Source organism: Dromaius novaehollandiae, chromosome 2 (assembly GCF_036370855.1).
Source record: "Dromaius novaehollandiae isolate bDroNov1 chromosome 2, bDroNov1.hap1, whole genome shotgun sequence".
NCBI classification, from domain to species: domain Eukaryota; kingdom Metazoa; phylum Chordata; class Aves; order Casuariiformes; family Dromaiidae; genus Dromaius; species Dromaius novaehollandiae.
In genome coordinates, this window is record NC_088099.1 from 123,462,390 (window position 1) to 123,479,327 (window position 16,938).

The 16,938-nt window shown below is 35.2% G+C and overlaps 1 protein-coding gene and 1 long non-coding RNA gene across 8 annotated transcripts in view; one reads left to right on the forward strand and one right to left on the reverse strand.

The window, feature by feature from the left end:
- RALYL (RALY RNA binding protein like) overlaps positions 1 to 16,938 on the reverse strand; it is a 386,784-nt gene that overhangs the window by 357,254 nt on the left and 12,592 nt on the right. For 4 of the 7 annotated variants that reach the window (XM_064507356.1, XM_026109476.2, XM_026109480.2 and 1 more), the window contains one exon: positions 1,331 to 1,422. The exons of the other annotated variants lie outside the window; for them this stretch is intronic. The gene's annotated coding sequence lies outside the window, so the exon portion shown is untranslated. The remainder of the gene's footprint in view (positions 1 to 1,330; positions 1,423 to 16,938) is intronic. 7 annotated transcript variants of the gene reach the window in all.
- LOC112988772 (uncharacterized) lies at positions 402 to 14,094 on the forward strand. The gene is made up of 4 exons (XR_003260619.2): positions 402 to 711; positions 840 to 885; positions 2,542 to 2,645; positions 12,950 to 14,094. It is a non-coding gene; the product is annotated as an uncharacterized LOC112988772 (long non-coding RNA).

A 16,938-nucleotide genomic window follows, 5' to 3' on the forward strand; every position in this document is an offset into this window, starting at 1 on the left:
GACACAAGTACTGCCCTGTATCCTTTTATGCACATGCACTTTTAATGTCATGCCAGTATGCGACAGAGCGCAGCTGATAAGTTTTCTGTGCATTATGTGAATATAATATAGCTTAGTTGCGGCATTGCTTTTTGTAATCCCAGTGCCCAACCCCATGTTGTGCACTGTTTCTGAGCCAGACTAGATTTGTTGGATCTGTTGGAAAAGAATCTTTATCTAAGCTTATCTGAAATTCAAACTTGAAAAAGCCTCTGAAGAGCTGTGAAACATGATAGCTAAGAAAGGCTATAAACAAAGACAGAGACCTGAATAGTTAAATATAAAACTTGATGAACCGGCTGCCTACAGGCCCTTTCCAGTTTAAATTTAACTTGGTCTTCTTGTAAGCACAGCAGGCAAATGGCCATGTAAACAGGCTGCACAGGGCTAACTTATTCCAATCAAGACAGTGAGGAGAAAAAAATAAATCTTGTCTGCAGGAGGGACATGTGGGATGGATCATAAGCCAGGAGCCAGAGCTGCTCTCTTCCCTCAGTTCCTCTCCTCTGGGCCAGTGAATTACAGCTGTGCAGAACCTGCAATCTCCCTGCCTGCAGCTGAAGAGCAGAGATGAACTTCTTTGCATCCATGTGTTGCTAAACACACAGCTTCTACTGGTTTCTGCACATTTGTGTACTCCAAATCAAAATCACAGTGATCATTCTGGAAATGGTGATGTAGCATCTTCCCTTTTTTAACTTTTCGAGCTTATGTCTTCTTTCTGACCTATTACTTTTCTGCTTCTCAAACAGATTTGTAGTTTGGCATCTATGTAATATATTTTTGTGCATTGCCTTTAGGAAATATGATTGCTGGATCCACCTCTGAGCCCTGAACTTGTATCAGGTAAACCCCAAATTCTAAAACAATATTCTACAGTTACCTTTTACCAAAAAGTACCATTCCTAGGAGATTAAGACAGTTTCTCAATAGAGTTTCAACAGTGCTGTTCATTTAATCAGACAAAATAATTTTAAAAAGTAGAGAAAATATATTTTTAAAATATTTTTCTGCATTATTTATGTTTGGTGCTCTCTTTTCATAATAGTTACATAAATATGTAGGGCAAATTTCTTGATTCTGATAAACATTGCAAATCCCTGTAGCTCCAGATGCTTATATTCCATGCAGAATTCCCTTTAGTGGTGAATAAGAAAATAATAAAAAATGATTTATACATTTACAGGACCTTTCATCCAAGAGTCTCGAAGGGATTGCAGAGATATGTTCATAGTAACATTTTCATCTTAGAGCTAAGGAAATCAAAGGCTAGAAAGATTAAAGCCCAAACCTTTAAAGACGCCTTTGGAATTAATTGGAGCCTTGAAAACCTTTCAGGATCTGCATCTAAGTGACTTGTCCAAGGATTCACCCTGTGAGCAACTGGAAAATAAAATACAGGTGTCATGAACTCCCTTTTCATTATTTTAAGGCCACAAAAGAGGAATTACATATATATAACAAATATACCTAAAGAACTTCATACAATTCATAGAAGTGAGGTTCCCCTATCAAATTAAGTCCCATGACACTCATATGGTACTCCAGATATGCTTGTTGCCTCATGGTAGAAAGTATAGACAATCAATGCAAGCAAATATATAACCACAGGTACAATGCACAGTCTTGTCATATATCACATTTGGAGAGCCTCTAAACCTGCAGGAATCACCACCATAGGTTATGTATGTGCATGTGTGTATGTGAATGTGCATGCAGTCCCAGAGGGCTATTTGAATGGTGGAGGGGAGTCTGGTTATCATGATTTTCACCATTTAAGCTTAGAAGACTAACTTTCCCATCTAGCCAGTGGAAAATGGGTTTGTTCCTTCAAAAGGGAATCAGAGACCCCAAAGGACTTTTCTGAACTTCAGTGATGGGAATACATTCCCTAAAAGACCTACATCCTGGATCAGTTTCCAGTTGATGGGATGCTTCATTTATGCTCCATGCACGCACACAGACAATCATATTAGCGAAAAGGGAGGGGAGGAGGAATCAGCACCCAGGTTTGTGTGATCATACTTTCTTTTCAGACTTTTACACATAGTTTGATAACTGCTATAATTCACAATTTGCTGGCATAGTTTCTGTCAACAACATGAACTAAAGATATGATCCTGCTTCCATTGAAACTGCCATTGACTCTGATAGTACATGACTGGACCTCAAAGACATGTATACATTTTATTTAACTTTCTGGTATTAAAAGTTCTGCTATTCAAGTCAAAAGCTTACAAGCAGAATTAAATGTATATCCAGAATCTATAGCATCTATAGTCCTCTCTGTAAATTATGTTGTAAGTATTTTAGATATATAATCAACATATGTCACAATACAGAATTTTACCCTATAGGATTAAGTTAAAGTATTTTTTATTTATTTTAACTACCTTCATTTGTTTTCAGGATTTCTTTTTCAGAAATGGTAAAAATTTCTTAGCTTGGGGTTTTAAAGAAAATATTGACCTAAAATAGTAAAGCATGCTTTGAAAATTACAGGTATGAAGAAAACTGGAACAAAAAAGAATCTTCCTGGGTGAGATTATTCACAAGGAAACACTAAATGAATCATAGTTTATGAAAGAGGAAGAACCCTAGAGCAGGTGAGATTTGCATACTAATTAGAAACAAAGTTTATTTAGGCTCACAGGCCAATCAATCTTCAATCGCAAAACAGCATCTGTTTTAAAAGATTCTAACTTGACTGCTGGAATTACAAAAGCTAAAATATTTCTCTGCTTCCATTATATGTTATTGCTTTGGGGGCTTACAATACAAGGTGTATTTTTTTTTCACATTTAAGCTATCTCCTGTTTAGAAGTGATTTTTATTGAAAACACAATTTCACTATTTTTAGTTGTGTCAAGGGGGAAAAAAAAAAAAGAAAAAAAAAAGAGGTGTGCCTAAGGGGTATGATTAGCAAAATAGCTGAAATCAAATTGGAGGTAGTATGAAATAAAGACTAGCTAAAACAAATAAGTGCAAAAATACACAGGACTGGAAGGGAACTGATAGCTAAAAAATGATGTTAATAAGTGACCGTGACTTATAATTTAACTGCATTTCTATTACCCCAACTCTCAAGGCTAGCACTTTTTCCTATATGATATCCCTGTCCTTCTTCATGTTATTGATTCCTTCCTATCTATCCAACATAAGCAAATTTCATCAGCACACTCCCAATATTTGCCAATATCATTAGTGAAATTATTATAGAAAAATCATCTCAAGACCATTTCCTGAGAAGCTCCAATTGCAAATTCCCTACAGTATGATATATTCCAATTTAATATTGCTGTCATCTGCTCATTTGCAAATTCTTTTTCCTCTTTATGACTCTTTTACTAAGCCCCATATTTTCCTTTCTAATTATTTCCAGTGCAACACTGTATTCAATGTGTATATTATTTTCCATATGAATTTTAATATTTAAAAATGTTCATTAATTTGCGAATCTGCATCTCTGGATATCTACTTTGATTTGATTGCAATGGAAACATTCAGATGAAAATATGGTACTAAATGTTTGAAAGTGAATATTCAAAAACCTGAAGTATTATTTTGTGAACTCAGTTGAAAACTACTGCTCAGTCCCATAAGCAGGAAATTGCATCAGAAAATTCAAAAGAATGAAATGAATCAAGCTTAGGTATCAGTCAATTTAATTAATCATTTTACTTCATATTAAAATGAACTATGATATACAGGAATGTTCTACTATTACCATGGATTCCCTTCCAAGACCACAGCTTAGACACTTCCTAAAAAATTTTGGCAATTCTTTCTAAGTCAGAAAACACTGTTACTCAGAAAATAATTTTTCGTCAGTCACAAACATATATACAAGATCTACCTGTAATAATTGTTTGATCAGTCCTCCAATTTTAAACAAGTATGATGCCTAGGACTATCATGTTTCCTCTGTTCCTAAATGGGTCTTCTGTTTTTACCCGGAATTTATTTCCAGTTGACATTTGAAGGCTATGGTCTTCATCCACAATTTCCATCTGCTCATTCTTTTGCACCCAGCCATAGCAAACATGGGCTCTCACCTACTGGTGAGAAGGAAAAAATTTTCTTTTGTCTCTATAAAAGCTGAGATTATAGCTGAGCTACTACAATCTCATACGCTGTGGAAGTAGTTGTTGCTTTTACTAGACATATACCCTGAACCAGAAGAACAATAGTAATAACAGGTTCAGTGGTTCTATTCAATCTGCCACCTAACTTGCCTTCATACAGCTGGCTTTATGGCCAGAAAGTCCACTGCACAGCCTGCCCTGTAGTCTCAAAGAACAGTTTCATTAAATATAGGTTATTTCATTCTTCAATCAAATCTCTATTTAAAGTTAAAAGGAGTTTTGCTTGAGTAAGACTTGAGAGTCAACCCCTCCTCATCTACTGAAGTGTAAGGCTGTATCACTGCACCAGCTATTAAAAGACCATGGGAAGAGTACTATGCTTCAGAAAATACAGATCTGAGCAATACGATACATGTTTTTAGAGCGTTAAGCAGAATGACAGCTCAATACAGTGTGAAAAATCTTCCCTCCCTACAATGCCACATGTTTTGGACAGCTGTAGCAATTCATCTTGAGACAGGATGCCATTCCCAAAACTGCTTGCAGGACTATTGTGCAAATCTTGTTTACTTTGGTTTTGCATAAGTAAAAAGAATTTGGACAATGAATCTGTTGGTACAGAGATCGATCCCTGTATAAGTTTGGCTAGAAGACAAGCAGCTTCAGGCAAGAAGATCACTGCAATGCAGCCTAGACAAAACCACAGGCTCACAGATATTAATAGAAACCCAGCTATCACCTTGGAATGACAATTTCACTCTCTCTCTCTTTCTTTAACACTTAATCTCTACAATACTTAGTTTATAACTGCAAATAAACGTTCACCTATATTTAACAGACAAGCTTCAGAGTACTGCAGTTGCTTTGCACCATACTAACAGCAGAAAGCAGGCCACAGGACTTTATTGCCTTGCAGAGAGATCCCGCAGCGATGTTGAGCTGGTGGAGTGGGTCCCACACCATTTCCCCTTCCTTGCAACAAGCGCAGAGAATGGCCAGGGGAAATAGGGCAGCCCTCAGCCTTCCCAGCAGGCTCCCAATGTGGTGACAACTCCTTGGCTATTGGCAGCAAAAGGAGTTTTTGCGCAGCCCTCAAGCACACAGAACAAGTTTAAGGAGTATGAAGATAACCATGTGTCCTTTTACTATTCATGATGTATGTATTCTTTTTTCTTTATAACACTGCAACGGCATTGAAAGATATAACTGCATTACACACTGCCATAATCACTGAAATTCAGGACAATAGGGTTTCAGTTATTTTAATCATAAACAAATTTTTTCTTGTTCAGAAATGCTCATCTTCTTGATGATCACTACCACTTGGTAAAATTTAATTAATGTTGTCTTAGTTTCCTGAGTGTAATATTTGTTGGTATGATCATTGTTATGAAGGGAAACAATTAACAGTGATAACACTCTGTATTCCCAATCTTTTAGAAATAACCTATTTCTAAAAGGACAGTAGAGCTAAATAAACAAACACAAAATAAGCAAATATGTGACAGATTTAAAAATGCATATGACCATATCACATTTTTGAATATTAACTGGGGCTGCCTATAATTTTTCACAAACATGAAGATGTGCTGTGTTATTCCCTACTTAAATTTAATTACAGAATCATGAGAAAGTGAGTTAGGAGAGAACTCAAAAAGTTACCTAGTCTGTGCCCTGGCATGTGATGTCTGATCTGGGAACTAGTCTCAATATATAATCAATCAGCTTAGCAAATTAAAGAAAAAGATCCAGATAGATACAATATTCCTCATATTACTATCAGAAATCTGTTTGAAGAGTGTGATGAAGTTTTGGCAAAAACTATTGTAGGACAACCTTGTATTTTAAGCATGGAAAACCATGTTAATTACTTGTGTACAAACAGTAGCTGATTCATAACATTCATACAAATGTATGCTCCATAAATTACCTTACTTTATCTTTTTCACCCAATGATAAAACCTGCTTTATGACCTAATTAACATATTCTGTACAATAATAGGTCTGTGTATTAAATACCTGTTATAGTAATTTATAATAAATGACGTGTCACAGATAGAAAGCAAATTAAAGGAAGTGTTAACTATTAACCAAATAAGATAGTATTACAATTCAAGAGACAATACTAGTCAAGTTACTTACGTTAGGATGGGATGTTCTGCTAGAAAGGAAAAAAGACAAACAAGATGCTATCTGCACTTTTTTACTAGGAAAATTTGCCATTAGGCTTAATGGACATTTTTCATGAGGATCAGGCTGATTGATATTAAATGAAGGGAATTACCTTGAGGAAATATTAAGTAAAGAATTTCAAATGCATGATGTCAGGAACTGAGAAAGGAAAGTGTTCACAATAAAATTAACATGATCATTTTTATAATGTAAAATATTTTAATTTCCACTTGAGAGTTATTTCCTGATTTTTTTTTATAGATAATGAGCACTGTCAGCTGCAGGTAAAGTCAATAGCAACTGACTGCTTAACATTTCCAAACTCTGACTCTTCATGCAGACCAGAAAATTTACTCCAAGTAATTCCATGCCCAACACCAGAATCCTTAGCATTTCCACCACATAATAATCCCACCAACACTACGGCAACAATGTGCATGAATAAGCACAAGACACAGTGAATAAAGTTTAAGAAACTTTCCCCTATTTATCAGCAATATTTCAATAGCAGAGTTTTGTAGTGATGCCTAAGTTCTGTAATTTCCTGTGATATACTTAAAAAATATTTAGAATATGATACCAAGTGGTTTATCCTAAATTATTAAAGCTACACTGTGTATATCAAATCAACATCGAAAGTATATTTCTGAAAGAGAATACTTGCTGTACTTCTTTGTTTTCACAGTCTCTAATTCACAAAGGGTAGCCTAATTACTTATGCAAATTAGCAGTTGTAATCAGTGGTGTAACTTTAGAAATTAATTTTATATATCATACAAAATGAAACATGGAAACTCAATCCCGAGCCCATAAATGTCAATTGTAATTTTGTCCAGTGCCGGACACAACTACATATTCTATGTATGTAATGAATTTGCCATGCAAATAATCCACTTCTGTGGTTGTGGAAAATGTAATGAAGTTCAGTACTAATAAATAAATACATTAAAAAATACAATTACATTAAATTTAGTTTCTGCAGTGGGCCAGATCTAGCACAAGAGTAAATCAATAGACTTCTGTAGAAGCTAAACCACTTCTGACAATTTGCTCAGGATCTAGCCCTCTATGTCTCACTGAAATAATTTTTTTAAATGATTAAGTAAAGTACTGCACATATAAGGCATTGATTTTTACCATTGATTTTGTGCTGGCATTTGAGGCAAGCCTTAAAAAGCTTGAGTGCTTTATGTATTTACAGCTGTCTGTTGGCAAGGAATAATTCATTCACTCCAAATGAAACATGCTTCTGAAGCTTATAAAAACAGAATTTTGGAAGCCTAGATTTACAAACACCTTCTTCGAATAAAAAGCTAGAAAATGTACTTTAAATCACTTAAACAAAAGCAGAACTGTGTTTCTTGATTTTTTTTTAGCTTGTCACACAAATGAGACAGATACAGATTATACTCTCCTCCCAAGAGAGCTGTTCCATGGGCAGAGAGCAAAGATCAATGATGAGTCATCAACTGATAAAGAAATATTTCCAGTGACAAAATGAAGTGTATTGTTTAGCAGGTTAGGTTAAATATGTGTGTAGGAAAATTTTGCTTGCCTGTCTCTTTATTTTTCCTAATCAGACAAATCCATCAGTCACAGGGCAGCCTTTCTTTCTTGGCTAATCAGAGCCAATTTCAAACACAGGTCCAGCACAAAAAGGCTCTACCTCTCATTCATTCCAAAGCCTCTCTCTTAAGAGTGTTCCATTGCAATATAACAATAACTCACTGCCATTATTTTTAAAAGCTATTACCTATTTGTAAGAGAATATCACTATCACAGAGACTATCACCTATTTATTTAAACTAACGATATCCCCCAAGTCTCAGTTGGTTATTCCAGAAAAAATAAGTTAAAAAAAATGCAATGTTTTTCCCTTTCTATTAGAACACATCCCCTGATGCAAAAGTAGAGAATACTGCTAGCTCTAAGTGCTTTGTCAAAAGGAAGAAAAGAATGAGTAGTAAAGAGAGTTATCCCTGACCCTTCGGCCATATATCTTCTCTTTCTGCTGCTTTCAGTGACCTTCAGCTGAGCACGACATCCAGAACAGATTTCACATTTAGCAGTGTTGGTGGCTACCTTTTCAGTATATTTATATAAATTTGTGACGGGGGTTGAAACAGCAGCTGCTAAAATATTTCCTTTTAAGTCTCACAGAGTGACAGATAACTCAATATATGAATCATGGTCTTAGCTATTTTGTTCACATTATTTTTGATGAGGAAGACTTTTATTCCCATTTCAGTAATGAAAAAAACTGAGGCAGAGAATGGACAGTTCGAAAACATGAAAAAGACCAGGACAGTCTATAGATGTAGCCTGAGTTGCAAACCTGGTTCTGTCCACAGAGAAAACTAATGACATTAGGAAATATGAAAAGGGTTCGCTTTCAAGTTTCATATTGATTGAAAACTCCAGCAAGCCAGCATTAAAGGCACTTTAAAGAAACTTCCACAAATAAAGCCCCAAAAAACAAATCTCTGGCAGATGTCTCCTCATTTGTGAATCAGCTAAGCAATAATCGATGGTATCACATATGACAAGGATCTTTTTTGCGCTGGGTGTTTTACAGAAAATTAAGAGAATCGCAGGGAAAGTTTATACCACATTTCTGTGACCCACAGGTTTTATTAACCCCATGCTAAGGTTGTTATTCAGCATCCTGTTTATTCTTTGAACAAACAACAGTATTTGGCATGCTATTTATTTTTGAATCAAGGTGAAGATCCAGACTCTATCACAGCTTTAGCATACTGATATTACAATCTTTGAAATGTTCAGAGAAGACTGACTACAGTCACATTCTGCCGACAACCTAGCCTTTTTCTAACCCAGACGAGAGGACAGGCAAAGCTGCCCTGGGAGACAATTAAGGATCCTGCCAGCACAGGAGAATTAATGGCAGGTATAGCCTGTAACCGTATCTTATCCCCTACCCCATGGTACATGCCAGGAGCCTGAAAAAATTATGACCAGAATCTCCCATACTTCGGCAATTGCTGTGTAAAAGTCCCTGTGGGAGCCGTTACAGCCTGCCACATGCTAAAGGAGCTGCTGATCTGAGAAACTGCTGGCGTGTGAAGCAGGCCCGCAGATGCTTCGCTTCCCAATGCCTGGCCCTGCACTCCATGCAGTTTCTTCGAGCCCCAGTAAGGTGGGCTAACGGAGCTGAATAAAACCTGGTGTGAAACTGTTTTGGCATTAAATTTGCCCGCTTACAGGTTCAAAAAGGTTCTGAAAAGCACATCCCTAAGATTTCACAAATTTTGTTAATCGTTTGATTGTTTTCAGTGATGTTGCTAGATCTTCTCAAACATCCATATTTATCTATTTGGAAAGAGTTGCCAGCAGTGCAGCATTTCCTAATAAAGTGTTTGAGTCCATCTTGATAGTTTCTTGCTGCACAGTTCCTGTTTTATAATTACAATTCAGTTATGACACTTTACATCAACAAGAAGCTCTGTGGTTCAAACTATTCAAATTAATGTGAATAATGAGGGGAAAAAAGGCTCAGATAGCCTAAGTGATATACCCACCCTGCAAGGTCAATAACAGAACTCCATTCTACCTACTCTTCCATCTTATATTTCATCCATGAGATGACAGCTGAGGCTTGGATTCCATGAATATATTTTCAATTTTTATCCCTTGTTTATAACCATTCTCCTGCTGGCCCCCTTTCTTACATATTGCAAAGCTGACTTTCAGAGAGATTAAGCAAAGTAGCATATATTAACTATGGCTCATTACACATATCAATGGAAAAAATAATATTGGTTCTAAAACACAGAAGAAGGAAAAAAAAGTACTACAATAGCACTGGAATGAATTCTGATTTTACAATGACTTTTTCAACTTACAGATATTTTTCCATTTATCAAAAGAGAAAGAGTCCAGATATTTTTATTCCAAGGTCTGTAGCCTCTGGTTAAAATTGTGTCCTATACAGCATGATCCCTTAACCCCTCTCAGCCATACTGGCTTCAAAGTTTACTTCCCAAACCAAACTGCAATTCTTGGTGCAAAGTATAACAATCAGAAAAATAGTCTTTTGGCAGCTGAATATCTATGTGACAACTGTATCTCCTGAAACCTTCTACTATTTAACCTTTGTCAAGGTTTAATGTAAGAACACACTCAATTCTATCTCAATAACCAATCTAAAAATTATATTATCAAATGATAACACATTTATAAAACACCATGTACTTTTAACACTGTAGCTGGCCTAATTAGATGCCAACATTTCTAAGATCCATTAAAACACTCTCCTTGTCAATGCAGTTCTTGCTAAGTAGGGCATGCCTTAGCCTATATAAAATTTATGATTGATTATAATCAATACCCTAGTCAAGCCTCAAGACAGATTTTTCTGCAGTGGCATGTAACATAGAATGGATAAAATAATATGCAAGCTTGTGTCCACCACCCCCTATCAGAAATAACTGACTTTCTATTTTCTTGCTATGAACAATGCATCCTCCTAAAATTCTCTCAAAATGCAAAAGAGAGGCTCTAGAGCTAATGACTTTCATTGAAAAGGTGGTTTCTGAGCTTATGGTTTCTGTGCTCAGGTTTCATGCACATCACATTCATTTTCCCCCACTCATCACAAACAGCACACATGCATAACCTGAACATTAGAAAGTTTCATTAGTCATTCTGTAGTAAGATTAAAATGATCTTCCCATTACAGAGTTAATCAGCCTACTCTCCCAAACTTCTCACTAAAAGAAACCAAATCCCATTAAATTTGCTATGAACAAGCTATGAATATAAAGCCAAGTACTGTCAATTCTTATAGATTCAATTAATTTAATGGAGACATCCTACCAAATAATACCAGCTGGGAATATGGGTCACCATGTTTAAAAATGTCCAGGCCATTTTATTATTAAAATTTTAGCTTAACTCCAAAAACAGTTCTGTTAGACTTCCTGTGTTATATAGTTGTTTATGGGAATTATTTTTGTTAGTTTTTGGAGGATTAATGAAAATACTTCACAGCTATCTTAGTAGCTTTATAGAGGGACACATGTGATTGACAGAAGGAGGCTCAGTCCAAATGAAATTTAACCTTAAATGTTGAAAATATTCTAGACAGAAATTTTAATAATGAGACAGTCTTTAATAGGCAAAAGACCTGAGGCACAGCATTGTAGTACTTACTTTGAAGGACCCTATCTAATACCACACTAAAATCCGCAGCTTTGAGTTTAGTGCATGGATTTTCCATGCAGTGGTTCATATTGTTTTCTGTGAAATTGTCATCGGTGGATTATATATTATAGATTCTGTAGAGCTGGGACAAAAATATAGATCTCCTCCCCAAGAGGCCATCATAACCACTCTATTAAAAAGCCATTCTCGTGTTTCCTCTCCCACTTTCTAGCCCAGCTTATCTTAATACTGACATGGAAAATTAAGCAGCCACCCCCCTGCCAGGATGCCACCTTCAGTACAAGAGCCTAGTGGTGTGAGCACCCTCAGGGGACCAAGGTTCAGGGTTGGAGAGCACCCTGCATAGCGTATATAGTATACATAACATATTAGATGTCCCTATAAAACAGCCAGTTTATTCCAGAGTCTCAAAAAATCTTACTAGCTACTTATGCCTGACCTTAGTAATTGAATGAGAATCTGACTACTGATTTACAAGAAGTCACCCGTTGCCTTATTTGGTACTAAAGCAATCTTCAAAATAGTATTACGGAGTATAGTATTAGTGGAAGAAATTTTTACCAAGATGTAAAATTACTCCATGACAACTGGGAAGTTATTTTTTGTCTACAAAATATCTATATTAATCCTAGACAAATCAGTGAGTTGTAGGATTTAAGCACATTTAATTCTATGATTATGTGACATACAAACTTACAATAGGAAACCTAAAAGACCTGCAGGAGGGGCCTCACTCTCATGCGTGTTTGGAAGTTACCAGGAGAAAATTCCTTACCTCCGAGCTGAATTCCTGCACAGCCAAGAGTAATCCTAACCGAAGCTAAAAGCCACTTCACTCCCTACACAGAGCTTTGGATCAGTTAGATGGAGAGTCAATATGTAAATAGACCTGTATGTTTAATCCAGGTTATTAGCCTATGCAATACCTTTCCATGACTTTGTATCCCACAGTGACAAAGGCAGGTACTTTAACTATCAAACACAAATGATGTACTTAAAGTATCAGATGAACTAATATTTGGTCTCACAAGCTCTTTCAGTTTTGCCTCTGTAAACAACTATCTCCCTTTTTAATGATTCAGTTGTGATCTAATACATGGGGCTGGAAAAAATGAATTGACTCTGCTGCAAATCAACAAAAGTTTACATCTTATATTTATACCATATAAGATATCCTATACCTTATATGAAGGTCAAATGAACCTCTTCAGAAGTTTCTTTTTGATTCTCTTTAACTGATTGGAGGAAACTACTTCCAATGAAAACTCTTTAAAAATCAAAATTAGTTGCATGTTTTTTTAAAATTTTGCCTGTCTGTAGGGTTTTGCTGAAGATTTCACTGTGATAATTTCACTATTTGTTAACTTGGCTTTGTTGTCTGTTTCTGCTCCATCTGCTTTGAAATATGTTGTTACTATTCTATTAATAAAGACCCACTTTTTTTCTTTCTTTCTTTCTTTTTTTTTTAGGTTGAGATATATTAAAGGACGTTCAGAAAGATAGCAACATAAAAAAATCTCCAAGTGAAAGAACTGTCTAGGGACTAATGAAAAGGATGCAATGACAATACTTATGACAATGATACTATATCCCAAGTGTAACAGATGGCTTATATATAAAATACATGGCATGAGATAAAAATATCTAAACATAAGAAATAATATTTTTAAATGAAGAAAGGTATTTTCACTCATTATATTTTCCAAATATTGCTGGTGGGAGCTTCTGACTGCATGAGTTCACAGAGGTAATGCATGCAAATACTTTAGACAGTTTCACATTAAAAAGAATTTACACTGTATATGATTTTGATAAACCAAATTATTATTGAATACATATTATACTGCAGAATCCTAAGAACTCATAGCAGGTTGCAAGCCTACGTAAATCATGTGTTTTTAAGGTTGGAGCTCACCCTCTATTTTCCCAGTAAGCTAATCTTGTTTCATGGCTGAGTTCCTATGCACTGTGGCAATACAAATCAATAATAATTTTCTTATGTTCTCATTACTTAAATGATAAGCATACTGCAAAGCTTAAAGGCTTTAAAATTCTCAGATAAAATTTGATTAATACACTAAGTTGTTAAAGAAATTTTACTGTTCTAAATGCAGATCATTGTCAATGTCTCAACTATTGGGTACTCAATGGTAATGTAAACAGTTACTCTGTATTACAGATTATAATAATTATGGAATGTTTTACATTGTAAAGCACTAAAATAAAGATTAGCTGAACTTTGAGCACTGATGCCATAGGCAAATGCATGGGGGAAGCTGAAACTCACAAACATCACAGGACTTTCTTCCAAATTTTCTGCTGGGATATAGACATGACTGAACTTGAGTGATCTGCCAAAGCACACTTCTTTACAATGCTACAGTTTTACATTATCATACAATGGTGCAAATAGTAAATATAGCAAACTTTAAAACTTCTGACAGAACATGCAAAAAAACAGCCCTATCCTGTCAATTTGATTTACATATAATGTAATATATATTCTACTTCAAAACAATATCATTTTAGAAATATATATATTACATAATTTCTATTAAATAGCTCATTAAACAAACCCACCAAGAGACAAAGACCAATTTTTTTTTGTTAAGTTATTGCAAAGAAGTTAATTTCCAATTCTATTAAAAACTCCCACCTATAGTCATTTTAACTCATATTAAGTTCAGTGGTTTATCCACTATGGTTATAGAAAGATCCTTTATTTCATTAATTTTTGTAAATGGATGTGATAATATTCTTTTTCATCAAGAAAACTGTAATAACAAGAAAAACTACACGACAACACTCTAAAACATTTTTCATAAATAGATTTCTTTTATGCTATCATAATCACATATTTCAAAATGAAACTTGAAATATATGTGTCTATATGTGTAATCACCTTTACTATAGTAGACTATGTACATATACATTCAAAAAAAGTCAAGTAGATTGTAAAGTCAAAGAATAAGAAAATTAGGAAGTATAAGAGTTTAGGAAATACCAAACTAACTCCTGTCTTTTACTACTTCAGCAGTTTAACCTGAACTGCAATATTATTTAATAATATATCTCTACTTGGTTCATCATCTTGCAAAAAATATTTGTTTATTTTTTAATTTAAAAAAAGTGTTTCTGAATTAAACATGCTTTCTGCAGTATATTTTAAGGTTTTGTTTTTCTGCAGAATATTATGTCGCTGTTAATTGATATGATCACTAAGAGATTATATTTTGCTTAATAGGAGAATGTCATCTGTTCTGATGGGTATCTACTTGTACAAGGAATGTTTCTATCAATATGAATATTAAACTATACTTCCCTATAAATTCTGGCATCATTATTCTGGGTATACTGCATTTTTTTATTAGCAAGTAGCATCTTGCCATGAATACCCTTCTTCGTATTCTTCGTACTAGCAGAAACAGAATAATGAGCTAGCTGGACCTTGAATTTGACCCAGTACATCAGCTCATCAGCTTTACTTTTAGTATATTAGAAAAAAATGTATACTATCTCATTTACTAGGAAAAACACCTTTTTCATTTTTTACATTAAATCAGATTTTTATTATTCCAACTTCAGAACCACTGATTCACTGAGTATCAGATTGTGTGTTTTACTGCGTTTATATCCTTTCCACATTTAAATCAGAAACACAGCCTACTACACTGAAAGCAGAAGCCTGATCTTGCTCCTAATGAAATCAATGGCAAAGTTGTTATAGATCTAATTATAAAACTGGGAGTATCCTTGCATATAGTTACATAGGCATGTCTTCTATATATCACAGTATGTTCTTTGCATTATTCAAAATACACGACAGCAGGAAAGACAGGCTTTTAAGAAAAAATACAATGCACAACTTTTTATCTTTAACAGATAAGATCAAACCAAGAAATGATGTTCTCAGACAAAACTCTGTCTCAGCACAAGCCAAATGGAGTCACAGCAAAAGTCTTGCACAACTACAAATGAAAGCAGTATCTGATTCCCAGTGTCTGTCTAGGCACATCATGTTGCTACATTACAAAGCTACACATATAAAACTACATATTTTACATTCAAAGTATACCTGGTATGCATTGTCCTCAACATATTTACTTAAAACACATTTTATATATAAAATGTTACTGACGATGGCAGTCTTCATTCTGTTTTCAAGGCCAAATGGATACTGCCATCACATTAGTAATCTACTTTACACACAGTATGTTTTACATAAAGATGTTGAGATCAGGCATATAAATCCATATTTAATAGAGTTGGCCAAAATTCTCTTGATTTTCAAAAATGTTTATTCTTGTCAGTCTGTGTGAGCAGTAAATAACAGGAAAGTATCTTGATTTGGAAATCTGGCTTTGAATTTCCTGGATGAAGTCTAATATAGAAAGATTATTGTAATTTATTTCAAAACTCACGTTACATGTAACATGTGATACCATGGGATGTATTTTATTTCACATTCCAAAGGTCACAAAACATTTAATTTGAAATAGACTGACTATCATCATATGCAAAGAACAGTACCCTTTCAGAAACTGATCAAAGCTTTCAAAGTTTTCATTAGGAAGTTCCTAGCCTCAAAGGTGCCAACTCTATTACTCGACTTCTATAAAAATTCTTTACTGATGCACTGCAAGGCAGTAAAACATAATAGCAAACAGCTGGTCATAAAAGAAATTGATGATTATGGATTAAACTGTAGTTACATTTTAAAGTGAGATGGCAATTGCCGTATGAAATTATTTTGTCGCATTCTTAAGAAGATAAAAGTTGCTAAGCAAACTACAAAGCTAAAATGTGTAATATTTTGTGGATGAGTTGATAGGGTGGTAGGACTGAGAAAAGGTAAAGGATTCAAGTCAGTCCAAAGAAGTCATCATGACTCCACCCTGATTTGAAGTCTCTGCTTCTGATCCTTTGCCACAGCTCCTTCCTCATCTGGCTCGTGTGGCAGTCTTACAGACCTCACCAGCACCAGTGACTTCAAAACAACTATGGACATGAACAAGAAAATCAGACTTCTCCCCTTTGTAAATTACACTGAATTACTAACTATGGGAGGCATTGCATTCCTTTTAAATATCAGCTTAGGTCAAGCTTCAAAATGTGTAACTTCTGACTTACTGTCAGGTAGGGTAGGCTTTAAGGTAGGCTTACCTTAATTGACACTTACAGTTGGCTAAGGTGGCCTGAATCTCGAAGAGGGATTCAGGTTGCCTGCTCAAGTGCTACCTGCCTTAAAAACAAGAACCTCCATCTCAGACTGTAAGTTCCCCGAGGGCCCAGAGAAGTCTTCTGTGAACACTCCCACCATTGAGAATCCCAGGGGAGGCAAGAGCAGAACACAATTTCCCGACTCAAGCAGCTGGATGGATGTGCCCTCTGCCAAGTATGCCCTGGCGTATGCAGGAGCTCCTACTCACCCTGCGGGACAGCTGCAGCTCCCAACATG